At 32.7% G+C, this 15,409-nt stretch overlaps 1 long non-coding RNA gene across 7 annotated transcripts in view; it reads left to right on the top strand.

Annotated features, from left to right (window-relative positions):
• Window positions 1–13,447, top strand: part of LOC127728984 (uncharacterized) — a 31,028-nt gene extending 17,581 nt beyond the window's left edge. For 6 of the 7 annotated variants that reach the window (XR_007994411.1, XR_007994415.1, XR_007994408.1 and 3 more), the window contains 7 exons: window positions 288–392; window positions 1,278–1,583; window positions 3,422–3,548; window positions 7,529–7,658; window positions 8,611–8,766; window positions 10,457–10,564; window positions 11,358–13,447. This is a non-coding gene — a long non-coding RNA (uncharacterized LOC127728984). The remainder of the gene's footprint in view (window positions 1–287; window positions 393–1,277; window positions 1,584–3,421; window positions 3,549–7,528; window positions 7,659–8,610; window positions 8,767–10,456; window positions 10,565–11,357) is intronic. The other variant, XR_007994414.1, reaches the window with a different exon arrangement.
• Window positions 13,448–15,409: the final 1,962 nt, after the last annotated feature.

Below are 15,409 nucleotides of genomic sequence, written 5' to 3'. Positions count from 1 at the left end.
CCACTGAATTACAGGCTCCTGACTTGGGACAGGCACATACATAATGTGGCGGGGTTAAACATGTTTGAAAGCGCCAACCCTCCCCTAACCTGGGACAATGGTGCAACGACACAACACAAGAACAAACTATGGTGTTTATTTTCTAAAAAATAATATGTCTCATGATACTTGCAAATAATGTAGGGATATCCTTTATAAATTTTACTCATTTCTTTCAGATCAGATGAAAACATGTGTTCTTCAGATCTATTTACATTTTTCCAAGTGTTTTTTATTTTTGTACACAGGTGCAATGATGCCAGTTTAGAAGACAAACAGTTGACTTTTGTGCTGACTGGTAGGAGAGTATGTGAATATGCATGGAGGATTGTGTATGGCATAAAAAGAAGGAGGTATACTACCATATTAGTATGAATAAAATAGTTAATAGGCTACACATCCATAAGACAGCAACCCAACATCAAAAGTAGCGATTCAACATTCTGTTGTAGTTTGCCTGGTTAATTTTTAATATATACAACATTTGTATTTAAAAAGGAGATGTGGTATAATTGCCAATGAAACAACTATCCATGATGAGGATGCAAACAACTACATGTCACTGTAAGGCCTTTAACAAAGAAAAACCCATTTTGTATAGTAAGCTATAAAAGCTCACAGAATGTGAATCAATTCAAACAAGAAATCCAACAGCCTAATTTATGCTAAAGCAAACAAAAACAAAATATGACAGACAGCAATCAACAACCATTGATTTACAGGGTCCTGACTTGGGACAGGCACATAAAGAATGTGGCAGGGTTAAACATATTCGAGCTGTCTGAACCCTCCCCCTAGTATGCTCAGTCTGTGGCTCCATTTTTTAGACATAAATAACTTTTGTCAAACACTCATGTAATTTATACCAAGGGTGCCACATGTGGAGCAGGATCTGCTTACCCTTCCGGAGCACCTGAGATCACCCCCGGTTTTTGATGGGGTTCGTGTTGCTCAGTCTTTAGTTTTCTATGTTGTGTTTTGTATACTGTTGTTTGTCTTTTGGTCTTTTAGCATTTTTAAGTAAAAGTTAAGGTACAGTCTGGAGGTTTTTTTTTAACAATTTACTTGAACGGTGTTCAATTTCCACAGTTAAAACAATTTGAAAAATGTTTGTTATGACAAAAGACAAAATTTCAATAAAAGGATTGGTCAAATGGATCCCAAATAACCGAAGAAAAAAACACATGAATTAGGAGTGGTATAAGCCCTGTAATATTTTTTACATTTATAACATTCAGGTATTACTACATGAAAAAGAAATGTTTGTCTACTAACGAAGATTTAGACAGTTCTGATAAAAGATGTAGCCAACAATACAAGAGTCGCCAGTACCTTGAAGCAAAGAGTTTTGTGTCTGGTCTATGCAAGAGATATGGTGATGATCAGCCTGACATACTAGAAATACATTTTCCATCATGTCTCTCTATTCTACAAGTTTGGACGGATTATAAATCTTCCTGTGAGAATTTAGAATCCCCTATTTGTCTTACCCAAGGTTCTATGGAATGTGGAGTGAAGAGTTTCCTCATGTTAAAATTCCAAAGGTTTGTATGGAATAATATTCAGAACAAAGGCGTTGGTTTATGAACATGATGAAGGGTCAATAATGGCTCTTAAATTCATTGAAATTCATTTCAAGGTATAATCAGTAAAAATTTGATAACAAAATATGCAGATGTCTAAATCATATCTGAAAAATAGGAAATCATCAAGGTCTGACACATCTCAACAGTAATTATGCCAATGCTTTACCTAAAAACATATGCTATCAAATGTATTTTACAAAGATGTTAATGTGTATAAAATATATTTTTGGGTAAAGTCATGACAGACATCAATTTTGTCCAAAAACTATGTGTTAAATGGTCAAATATGTTAATGTCAACATGTTTATGAAAAAAAATTTCCTTTCTGCACTCAAGTATAAAATAAGTAATGTGGTATGATTGCCAATGAGACAACTATCCTATAGAGTCCAAATAACATGGATTTAAGCAACTAAAGGTCACCTTAGGCCTTCAAAAATTAGAATAATTACTATATTTCAACCTTTTTATTTATAAAAAAAAATGAACTTAATGTTGAAAGTCTTGAATAACTTAACTTTTTTTGAAATTTCATTGGCCTGATAAAGGCTATTTATATCATACCTCCTGCTTTATGGCAGATAGTTAACACTTCCGTCATATAAAAAAAATGTCCATTCATGCATAAATTAATAATTGTACATAGAATTAAATAGATGTCCTATTTGTTGAGCCTGCGACATTTATGTCGCGAAAGCGAGACATAGCGATCCTAGATTCCTTCGTCGGCGGCGTCAATATTTAGGTTCAGTCTGTGGTTAAAGTTTTTTTAGACATCAATAACTTTGTCAAACCTTCATGGAATTTTAGGAAATTCGGACAGAAGCTTGTTTATGACCAAAATACAGTATCCAGAGCAAAATTTAGAAAATATTTATTTTCATTTTTCCGTATTTTACTGATAAATGGACTTAGTATTTTTTTACAGTTAACATTCAGATTTAGTCTGAGGTTAAAGTTTTTCAGTCATCAATAATTTTGTCAAACCTTCATGGAATATTAGGAAATTTGGACAGAAGCTTGTTTATGACCAAAAGACAGTATCCAGGGCAAAATTTTGAAAATATTTATTTTCATTTTTCCGTATTTTACTGATAAATGGACTTAGTTTTTTTTACAGTTAACATTCAGATTTAGTCTGAGGTTAAAGTTTTTCAGTCATCAATAACTTTGTCAAACCTTCATGGAATTTTAGGAAATTGGGACAGAAGCTTGTTTATGACCAAAATACAGTATCCAGAGCAAAATTTTGAAAATATTTATTTTCATTTTTCCGTATTTTACTGATAATGGACTTGTGTATTTTACTGATAAATAGACTTAGTTATTTTTACATTTAACAAATAGATACAGACTGGGGTTAAAGTTTGTTACACATCAATTACTTTATCAAACCTTCATAGAATTTTATGAAACTTTGGCAGAAGCTTTTTTATGATTAAGAGATAATGTCTGAAGCAAACTTTTGAAAATATATTTTTTTCATTTTCAGTATTTTTCTGATAGATGGACTTAGTTTTTTACAGTTAACATTTACAGACAGTTTGGGATTCAACTTTTTTGACATGATAAATTTGTAAACCTTCATAGATTGTTATGTAACTTGGACAGAAGCTAATCTTCAAGACCATGAAAAAAACATCTAAAGAAAAAGTTTGATTTTTTTTTTTAAATTCTGTATTTTACTGATAAATGGACTCACTTTTTAAGTCAACATTACACTTTTACACTGACAGCAGCAATAGCAGGCGAGACACAGAGTTCCGCAGAACCTCTTACGAATTTTTTATTTGTAGTATCAGAAGCTCAGCAAATGTAACGAGTGTGTAATCTTTAAAGAGACCATCAGCGAAAAACTGACAAAGATTGATTTGGGGTGCTGAAGGACAAGAGAAGATCTAGAGCACATATGCTTCTTCAATAGTAAGAATTCTTTCCACACTTGAATATGAGTTTCTTGTATTTTTCATGTTTAATGCAGATACATCCCCATTTTTAGCTCACCTGACCCAAAGGGCAAAGTGAGCTTTTCTCATCACTTGTCGTCCGTCGTTTTTCATTAAAATGTTCTCCTCTGAAAGTACTGGGCCAAATTTAACCAAACTTGGCCACAATCATCATTGGGGTATTTAGTATAAAAAAGGTGGTCAATGACCATGCCTGCCTACCAAAATGGCTGACAGGGCTAAAAATAGAACATAGGGGTAAAATGCAAGTTTTGTCTATTATCTTGCAAACTGCTATTAATAGAGATAAATCTGACAGGGCAGAAATGTTCAGAATGTTGTGATCTACCTTCTGTCCATTTACATCAAAACCGTCAGTTGACTCTTTATTGGAGTTATTGGTCTTAAATGGCGATATTTACCAATTTTTAGTGTTTTTGCCTATTATCTTGAAAACTATAAAAGATAGATACACTTTAAAAAGCAAAAATGATTAGCAAGACAAGATCTACAAACAAGTTAAATTTTGCTGAAATCTTTAGTAGACACTTTATATGAGTGATTGCCCTTAAATTACTGTTTTTTTTACCCTTTTTTGTGTTTTGGGCAAAAACTAAAGAAGATGGAGAGAAACTGTCAACAGAAAAATGATCAGCAATACAATATCAACAAAAAAAAGATTATTGTCATAAATTCTATTTTAGTCTACAATGTTGGAGAATGTCCATTGTTGAAGATGCACATAGACCTAGGTGAGCGACACAGGCTCTTTAGTTTAGTCACCCCCATGCATAGGTATAAAGATAGTTTACGCTTCCTAACATAAAAATAAAATTGAGAATGGAAATTGGGAATGTGTCAAAGAGACAACAACCCGACCACAGAACAGACAAAAGCAGAAGGCCACCAACAAGTCTTCAATGCAGCGAGAAATTCCCGCACCCGGAGGCGTCCTTCAGCTGGCCCCTAAACAAATATATATACTAGTTCAGTGATAATGAACGCCATACTAAACTCCAAATTGTACACAAGAAACTAAAATTAAAAATAATACAAGACTAACAAAGGCTAGAGGCTCCTGACTTGGGACAGGCGCAAAAATGCGGCGGGGTTAAACATGTTTATGAGATCTCAACCCTCCCCTATACCTCTAGCCAATGTAGAAAAGTAAACGCATAACAATACGCACATTAAAATTCAGTTCAAGAGAAGTCCGAGTCTGATGTCAGAAGATGTAACCAAAGAAAATAAACAAAATGACAATAATACATAAATAACAACAGACTACTAGCAGTTAACTGACATGCCAGCTCCAGACTTCAATTAAACTGATTGAAAGATTATGTCTTCATCATATGAATATCAGGCACAATCCTTCCCGTTAGGGGTTTAGTATCATACCATCATAACATATATGAGAAGAACATAACCCGTGTCATGCCAACAGCTGGTTTTTAAATAAATGTGTTTAGTGCCGATGCAAAGACCCTATAAGTGAATCAATATTAACGCCAAAATATGCAATCTTTAATGACCTGACAACAGTATCGTAACTATATCCCTTCTTAATAAGTCTATTTAACGGTTTTTGTCGAGCCTGCGACTTTTGTCGCAGAAAGCTCGACATAGGGATAGTGATCCGGCGGCGGCGTTAGCTAACTTCTTAAAAGCTTTATATTTTAGAAGGTGGAAGGTCTGGATGCTTCATACTTTGTATATGGATGCCTCATGTTACGAAGTTTCCGTCAGTCACATGTCCAATGTCCTTGACCTCATTTTCATGGTTCAGTGACTACTTGAAAAAAAAGTTAAGATTTTTTGTAATGTTAGATTCTCTCTTATTATAAGTAATAGGATAACTCTATTTGGTATGTGCGTACCTTGCAAGGTCCTCATGCCCGTCAGACAGTTTTCACTTGACCTCGACCTCATTTCATGGATCAGTGAACAAGGTTAAGTTTTGGTGGTCAAGTCCATATCTCAGATACTATAAGCAATAGGTCTAGTATATTCGGTGTATGGAAGGACTGTAAGGTGTACATGCCCAACTGGCAGGTGTCATCTGACCTTGACCTCATTTTCATGGTTCAGTGGTTATAGTTAAGTTTTTGTGTTTTGGTCTGTTTTTCCTATACTGTATGCCATAGGTCTACTATATTTGGTGTATGGAATGATTGTAAGGTGTACATGTCTAGCGGGCAGGTGTCATCTAACCTTGACCTCATTTTCATGGTTCAGTGGTCAAAGTTAAGTTTTTGAGTTTTGGTCTTTTTTTCTAATACTATATGCAATAGTTCAACTATATTTGGTATGTGCGTACCTTGCAAGGTCCTCATGCCCTTCAGACAGTTTTCACTTGACCTCAACCTCATTTCATGGATCAGTGAACAAGGTTAAGTTTTGGTGGTCAAGTCCATATCTCATATACTATAAGCAATAGGTCTAGTATATTCGGTGTATGGAAGGACTGTAAGGTGTACATGTCCAACTGGCAGGTGTCATCTGACCTTGACCTCATTTTCATGGTTCAGTGGTTATAGTTAAGTTTTTGTGTTTTGGTCTGTTTTTCTTATACTGTATGCAATAGGCCTACTATAGTTGGTGTATGGAATGATTGTAAGGTGTACATGTCTAGCGGGCAGGTGTCATCTGACCTTGACCTCATTTTCATGGTTCAGTGGTCAAAGTTAAGTTTTTGAGTTTTGGTCTTTTTTTCTAATACTATATGCAATAGTTCAACTATATTTGGTGTATGGAAATATTTTATGATCTATTTGTCAGTCACACAGTTTTTTTTTTACCTTGACCTCTTTTTCAAGGTTCATTGCTCAGTGTTAAGTTTTTGTGTTTTGGTCTGTTTTTCTTAAACTAAAAGCAATAGGTCAACTATATTTGTTGTATGGAAGAATTGTTAGCTGTACATGCCTGCCTAGCATGGTTCATCTGACCTTGACCTCATTTTCATGGTTCATTGGTCAATGTTTAGTTAACTTGGTTAATAAAAAGTTTATGTGACAGTTGTAATAAAGCTTTATATTTAGGACTATCAACATAATATCAATGATAAGTAAAGAAGGCGAGACATTTCAGTGTGTGCACTCTTGTGTTAGTTTTAGAGGTGAATACTGACATTTTTTGTGCTTTATAAAGAATATTTCCATAAAAAATTGGATGTGAAATACCTGAACGTATAAGAAGTCTGCATGTTGAGCTATATTTACGAATGATGTCCTTATACCGATGATAAAATTTAGTAAATGTTTTGACTAGTTTGTGATATTGAAAACCCTGGTGTAATAATTTTTCAGTAATACATAAATTTCTCTCCTTAAAATCTAAAACATTGTTACATACACGAGCGAATCGTACAAGTTGAGATATATAAACACCGTAAGATGGTGACAAGGGGACGTCACCATCTAAAAATGGATAATTAACGATAGGAGATGAAAAATCATTTCTTTTATCATATATTTTAGTATTAAGCTTTCCGTTAATGATATAGATATCAAGATAGAGGAAACGGCAGTGGTCATTGTTAGTATTAGCTTTATTTAAAGTAAGTTCAACAGGATAAATTTCTGTAGTATACATACTGAAGTCGTCATTATTGAGAGCCAAAATATCATCCAAATATCTAAAAGTATTATTAAATTTGTGTATCAGATGTTGTTTCGATGGGTCTTTACTGATTTTTGCACTACACCTTGATGTTGGGTAATGAAACCTGGCATGATTAATCACCACTTCTAGAAGGTGTGTTGGGTATAAGGAAGTCATGGTCATAGAATTAGCGCAACTTAATCGTGCATCCATGTGCGTATTTATTTTTTTTAGATACATTTTTTTTCTCTTAACTTTAAAACCCGTTTGAGTTTTGGGGTGTATTGATAGTGGTGCATCAGTGAAATTCTGCCATTTGTGTGTATATTGTATATATTTTGATTTTTTTTTCAGTCTCTGCAGAGAAAAATATTTTTAACACATCAAGAAATCCAAAGAACATCCAAGCATGTATACATCTGTTATCAGTGACAATATGGATCAGTCCAAAACAAATCTGCCAAGATTTACGTTACATTTTAAGGTGAGTTTATTTTGGAAGTGTGTATAAAATTGCAGAGTCCATTATGTCTATACAACTAGATTTAGGTTATCTGGTCTGACCACTGGGATGATACATCACTACATACTTCTTACATAATACATTTCATGGTAGTTACTTTTATGTAAATTTCTGAAAAGAACATGATATTTCACTGCAATAATCAATTTCAATATTGAAAACGGGTTGACAGTGTTAGATTAATCATATTTGTACTTTATAAAATCACTTTTACAAATATTTGGTATATCATTCGAATGGTCTCTTTTAATTTTGCTACGAATGTCAGGCAAATGTTAGAATTTGTGATAAGGTCACACATGGGAAACCTATCTCTGTGTTGACATTTTATTTAGTACTATATTTACTTGTTATTAAATGATTGATTAACTTAAGGCGAAGCAGCAATCATATGAACTAACTGGATGTGTAGCTAAAATAAACATTCTGACAGGAAAAAAACTTCTAGCAGTATTTATTTTCTTTTAGGCATTTTGTATGAGACAAATATTATACCATTCTAGAAGGGGGGGCTATATTGGTATCACCTTGTCTATCTGTTTGTACAACAAATATTTCGTTAAACTTTTCTAGAAACTACTAAACAGAATGACTTCATATTTGGTCAGCAGCTTGACAGTGATGACTTGTGATATGTGAAGCATCTGAAGATCTGTCAGATACCTACTTCCTGTTTGCTAATACTTTGAATTTTTCAATATTTGAATGAACTTAACCTTTTTTGTCACATTTTTCTCAGAAACTACTGAACACAATGACTTTTTATTTGGTCAGCAGCTCAACAGAGATGAGTTGTTAAGTGTGCACCTTTCAGATATGTCAGATAACTACTTCCTGTTTGCCAATATTTTGAATTGTGAGTGCATTCTGGTTTGAGTTATGAGCACATGTTTTTCAACAAATTTTTTTTCAGAATGAAACAACACTTGAAAAAATGCACCACCATGTCACAGGTGTTTTATGTCACGGATTAAATAAGGCATACACATTTACATGGACAGATCAGTTTTCCTCTGATTGTAATATCACCTTGAATTGTTTGATGTCTGTGTTAGGCGATGTAACAAAAGTAAGTATTAATTATCAAGTTCAAAGTGAAACAATTGACTAAAGTTCACATGCAGGAGAAAAACACATTTTTATTAACTTTACAATTTATGTATCTACAAGAAAGTCAAAGTGTATGGAAGCCACTTTTAGTCCATTAATTTTAAACATCAAAGAACCATCTACAATATAAAAATTAAGAGATGTGGTATGATTGCCAATGAGACAACTATCCAAAGAGTTCACATGATAAAGTCATGAAAAATAACAGATGAGTCCAATCTAGCATATCATATTAAATTGGAAATAATAATTTGACAAGGTTGCTTTAAAACCCTTAAAGTTAGATACATCGATATCACTAACAGTTATAAACTTATATGAACTTTTCATTATTGGACTGTGTGGTGCCAAGTTTGCAACAAGTATGGAAATCAGTATGAAATTTTGGTGGCTTCATTTTCATGACTATGATAAACATCATAAGAGGATAGGCCTATAATTGCTTTTCTTTTATGAATACAATTATAGTATTGTTCTTAACCCTGCTTTGTAGGCTTTTCTCAAAATCAATACTTAAAAGTCATTGACAGATGTGGTGGGTGTAATGTTGCTATATATTTCATATAAAAATAAGGATAGGTATGATTGCCAATGAAACAATTATGCATAAAGACTAACGGACAATGATGTTGACTATTGCAGGTCAAAGTATGGCCTTCTGCAGTGAGCAAAACCCATACCCTATACTTAGCTAAAATGCCATGTGATGACAAAATGGAAAACAAATTCAAAAAAGAAAACCAACAGCATGCTTGTGTCAATTCTGAAAGTCTATTTTGTTTACTTTTGCACTTGAACACTATGTAAATCTCATTTGATGGAGGATTATTTTCACATTCACATTTCTGAATTATATATATATCTAGATGCATGAACATCTATATGCATGAACATTATTAATAATATAGTCTATAAATTTCAATTGCATTTTTATTTTCTGTGGTATTTAATGGTTTTCTTTATACCAAAAATTAAGTAAAATATTATGGAAATATAAGCAAAATTGTTGGCCGGGAAACCGGATTATAGTATGGTGATGATGGGCAGGCAGGCGGGCAGGGAAAAGTGGGTACCTAATTTGTGTAATCAACTCCACCTATAGTTTTCAACCCAGATCCCTGAAACTTCACAGGAAGATTGCACATATGTGAAAGTTGTGCACCTGCTATTATGGAATTGTTTGAGGAATTTTTTCTCATTTTTCCAGACTTGGAAACTTAGTCATTTTTCAGCAAAATTTATGAAAGAGGGTACAAGTTTTTGTGTAATCAACTCCTACAGTTTTCAACCCAGATACCCATAGACCATTCTCCATTGTTTAAGAAACAATGTGTGCAACCCGGTCATTTTAGTCTTTGATCTATTTTTTTTCGAAGAAATATGATAAATTCACTGAAAAAGTGGAGAACAAATTGCCTATCTCATGATAAGAGGTGAAATGAAACAATTTATTCATGCAGTTTCACCATAAATTAACATTGTTGAAAATACATCTTTTCTTAAAATTCAGCTGTGTTACTTTAACTTTGGCATGTACTTTATATGCTAGGTAATATGTCTTGTTCAGTATTAAAGGATTGGAAAACTTTTTATTGTAAAGATATCATGAATATATAATATGTATAGCTGTTTCACTTTTTTTCTTTTAGGAAAATGGTGGTTTACCTCCTACACTTTATATTCAAACTGATGACAACAAAAATAAATTTGTGATAATGTTCCTAGCAATATTGGTGAAAATGGAAATTGTAAAAAAGGTAATTATTTATTTTATTCTTTTGCATTTTTTTACTGATAGATGGACTAACCATGGTAACAAAATTTGGTATTTGAATATTATTATAGAAGTTCTTTTGCATACATGTATGATTTTTTGTTATCCTTACTTCCAGTTACTGTTAAATTAAGACATTACAGCATGCAAAACATTTTTAGTTCCAATATTCGTTTATTGCAAATTTAAACACTTTATCACTATATCATGTATATGTTTGTCATTACAAAATTTCACAAAATTTCCTATAAAATTATATCATCAAAAGAGAAAATGTTTCACATAACAAAGCAAAAGTGCTAGTCGTATGACCTTATAGTAGGTCAGATGTCACAGAATCTAAAAATCACAATTGATTCAATTGCTTAAAATGTACTGAAATTCTAAAGTTCATTTAAAAACACAGATTAAGAGTTCAACTTGATCATTTGATCAGTGACACTGCCTTGAGCAGCTTGTCAAGTTTGTAAATTGTCAGTAAAATGTATAGATGCCAAAAATTACGATTTTCAGTAATTGGAATTATTTCCCGACCATAGACCATAACGTGCTATAGTCCATATTTTGCTTGTTTTTGTTCTGTTAATTATTTGTGTTGAACAGAACAGTCCCCACTAGATATGGTGGTGATCATATTGAGACTTGATTTTCTGTTATTATCCTGCACCAAAAAAGGGTTGGCATCTATGTAATTTTATTTGAACTATATGAGAATTGGAATTGAAGCATTAGTTACTTATTTCAAATCTATATCTATTTATGTTTTTTTTTGACAGATCAAGCTGACTTTCCTCATGGTTGGTAGAACCGAATATGGAAAAAATTAGTGGTATCATTCTGTTGATGAGAACAGATCTACCAAAATGGGTAAAGAATGGTAAACTAAATAGAGAAGATGAACTTTGGTGGATCAACTACTTATCAGCCTTGGAGAAGAGAAGACAACCTGCGCTAAAGACTCCCTTGCCACAAAATATGGGAAGATACAAGAAACCACAACATCCACAACCAGCTATGGAGGATTATATGTTGGCGGCAATTGACAACCACATACAGACATTTAATAGGAACACCAATGTCAGGATTGTCACACATCGACCACGGGTTTAAGACCTCAAAACTGATTTTTATTACTGAATTGTACTTTTTATATTTTGTCTGTAATGAACCTCATAGGAACATTTGATAGATAAACCATCTTCTAATGAGCACTGTGCTGCCAAATTTGTGTTGCTATTAATGAAATGACTACAGCATGTTTTGTGTCAAGTTTAATGCCCAGAAACTTGTAGCTATGTATAATATTTCACTCTCTTATTAAGTTGCTATACAGCAAAATTTCAGTCACTATCACAAAGTGTTGTTCTTGAGTGACTTTAGAAATATCTGTAGTAATAAATCATTCTACTGCTGCCCTTTTGTAAAGACAGCTCTGCAATATAGAAGTCACAATGATTTGAGTTAAAACTGTAGTGACTTTATCAAATTTTACTTCATGAGTTTATTTTTTAAAGCAAAATGGAATATATATATCAATGAACATGTTAGTAATGTATCATTTTAAACCGTTTTATCTTGGCCAATATCTTAGAAACTAATGTTGTTGAAATGGTATGAATGTATAATTTGACACAAAGGTGAAAAGGCATTTCTAAATTTAAAATCTGAATTGATTGAATGCAAGGCCACCCTTTAAAAATTCTTTGTTACATGTTTTAGACAAGAAAACGACGTTAAAGCAGGAAAAAATCTTTTAAAAAAAAATTGGAAACAGTTTGTGTCATAAAATTTTTCGGGGTAGGTAGGCAACATCAAACAATTTAAATTTTATTTTTGGCCCAATGGATATAAAGTTTTAAAAGCTTTGAAGCTGATACTTAGTTTGGCTTATTGTTGTAATGGATATGTTATGGTGTTATTAGACATTCCAATTAAACATGGAAGGAAGACATACTGACACCACTTCTATGTCTTGACTTCCTTATGAATTGAGGGTTTTAGCAGATGTCTGTATGAAGCAAAATATCATCTGCATTGATGTACTATAGTTTGCCTCTGTTGCATGGAATTCTGTTTTTAACTTTAACACACACAAAAATCATGATTATTTTGAAAACTAAGTGTTTATGTATAGCAGTGCAATATATATAATGTTCACAATTGTATAAATGTAAATATAAAACAAAATATTTGTAAATAATATTTTAATTGCTTCAGTCAGTGTTTTGACAAATTCATTCTGTGATTATTTTAAAAATGGTGAAATTGCTATTTCTATTCTGAAAGGAGTAGATGTGGTAAGTGCCCTATTATGTCCCAATTTGAAGTAAATTATTTCAGCTGAAAAGCTTTTGAAGATGATGCATAAAAACCTATTGAAATTAGCCTGTTTTAATTGGTAGGAAATGAAAGTTATACTTATTTTTATTTCATGAAAAAAATGCCGATAAATTAATAGATAAAAAAAACAGCATTTCTCCTATCTATTCATTGTTTTAACTATGATGCATTGTAATAAAGGCCATTCAATAATAATTTGTAATTATAGGTAGTAGTAGGGGTCATATTGGGGCTTTATTGAACCTTCTCTTTTGTACAAGATGAGAAATAGAAAGCTTTACTTAGCCTTAAAATTCAAATGTATGCATGTATGATTATTAGACAATAGAACTTACTTTTTTTACTCGTATTTTTTTTATTAGTCAGGCTTTATGCTTTGAAGTATTGACATTTAATGAAAAAGATGTATATCTTAGATAGAATTCACCAGTGTAAAATAACAACTTTCATTTGGAAAGAAATGTGTTGATGTATCAATTTTCCATAGTTCTTTTGTAAATACAAAATAAATATTTTATGTCAGAAATAATTGTCTTTTTTTTTAATTTGTTTGTCTTAATACAATAGTAGAGGTTTTAATTTATAATTTTGTTTGTAAAAGGTTCTGGGTTGTCCTTTCATCAACTTACTGGTCCTTCATTTTCAATTCAAGGCCAAGAAACCTCATTACACTGTAGTTAATGTATTATTCAAGAAAAAAAGAGAATGTGTGAAATATTTGTAAGGTTTCTAAATGTAATCATTTAATGGTCAAAGTACCAGAATCAAAGGCCAAGGCGGGAAACATTTCAAATTTTTAATTATTCTGACAAGTGAAATATTAAAAAAAAAGAAGACTTTTTTGATGGTCATGCAAGCATGAGAAATAGTTTGAATATTCTAGATGTTTATTTGGATTGTCAAAGTAATAAATTGCCATTTATTTCATGAGAAATGTGGTCCTTGCTATTGGATAAGAAAGAATGTTGGGTAGAAAACATTTTCATGAAATATTACGAAACAACTACACATAAAAGTAATTGCACTATCATCAGTGTTCCCAGCTTCACATGTATTTGGTCTTCAAAATGAGCTAATATGTGCACATCCAACTTCAAGACTCTCCTGAGCAGCACCCTTTGAACCTATTCAATGATACAAACAGGTTTTGTCCTGGCTGGACAAAGTAGAAAACGCCAGACTTAAACATGATTTTTTTTCTGGCAGTGTCGGCGTCAACAATGTACTAGTTTGTGATTAGGTTAGTTAAAGGGGCACCACTGGTGGCAGGTCAATGATATTTAGTATGCAGCTGTATTGACATTGGCACATCTCATTTCCATGGATATTGTTAGTCCCTGCCCCCTCAGTCATGGTCTTTTGGTTTTGAAACTTTTGCATAGTCTACATGTTAAAGTTTGTGTTTAGGTCAGTTTTAAGGAAGGGAAACACTTTGTGAAATTTGGTATGCAATTGTATTAGTATTGGCATTTCTCATTTCCAAGATGGTTATTTGTCCCTGCACCTTCAGTTATGGTTCATTGACTTTTATTGTTTTGCACAATTTTAATTTCAAACAATTGCATCATACTATCAAAATTGAATAAAGACGAAATATACCACTGCGTCAACAATTTATTAGATACAAAGCGTAATCTATTGACCACATAAATACTGGTGCAGTCTCTTCGAATTGATTTTTTTGTCATTTCAAGCTTAACTAGTAAGTGTAAATGAAAATGATTTACAGTATCTGTTTCTTGGTATTTTTAAACATTGTTAAATTGCTTCTTTGTGGTAAAACATTTATTTGAAAGGTAAAAATCATTAAGACATTTGTTTTGTTGAGTTGTTTTGTTTTTATTGTCTTGCCTGTGACGAAAGTCGCAGAGTGAGACGGGTATTACTATCCGGTGGCAGCGGCGGTGGCGTAAACTATTTCTATAAAGCTTTATATTTCAGAAGGTAGAAGACCTGGATGCTTCATACTTTGTATGCAGATACCTTATGTTACGAAGTTTCTGTCAGTCTTATGTCCATTGTCCTTGACCTCATTTTCATGGTTCAGCGACTGCTTGAAAAAAAATTATAGTTTTTTTGTTATGTGAATTTCTCACTTATTATGAGTAATAGGATAACTATATTTGGTATATGGGTTCCTTGCAACGTCTACATGTCCGTCAGACAGGGTTCACCTGACCTCACCCTCATTTCCTGGATCAGTGATAAAGGTTAAAGTTACGTGATAAGGTCCGTTTCTCAGATACTATAAGCAGTAGGTCAGATGTGGTATGAGTGCCAATGAGACAACTCTCCATCCAAGTCAAAATTTATAAAAGTAAACCATTATAGGTCACAGTACGGTCTTCAACACGGAGCCTTGGCTCACACCGAACAGTAAGCTATAAAGGGCCCCAAAAAATTACTAGTGTAAAACCATTCAAACGGGAAAACCAACGGTCTAATCTATATAAAAAACGAGAAACGAGAAACACTTATGAACCACATC

The sequence above is a fragment of the Mytilus californianus genome, unplaced genomic scaffold (genome assembly GCF_021869535.1).
Source record: "Mytilus californianus isolate M0D057914Y unplaced genomic scaffold, xbMytCali1.0.p SCAF_1, whole genome shotgun sequence".
NCBI classification, from domain to species: Eukaryota; Metazoa; Mollusca; class Bivalvia; order Mytilida; family Mytilidae; genus Mytilus; species Mytilus californianus.
The sequence above is the reverse complement of the archived record's forward strand: the minus strand, read 5'-3'. Positions and strand labels throughout refer to the sequence as shown.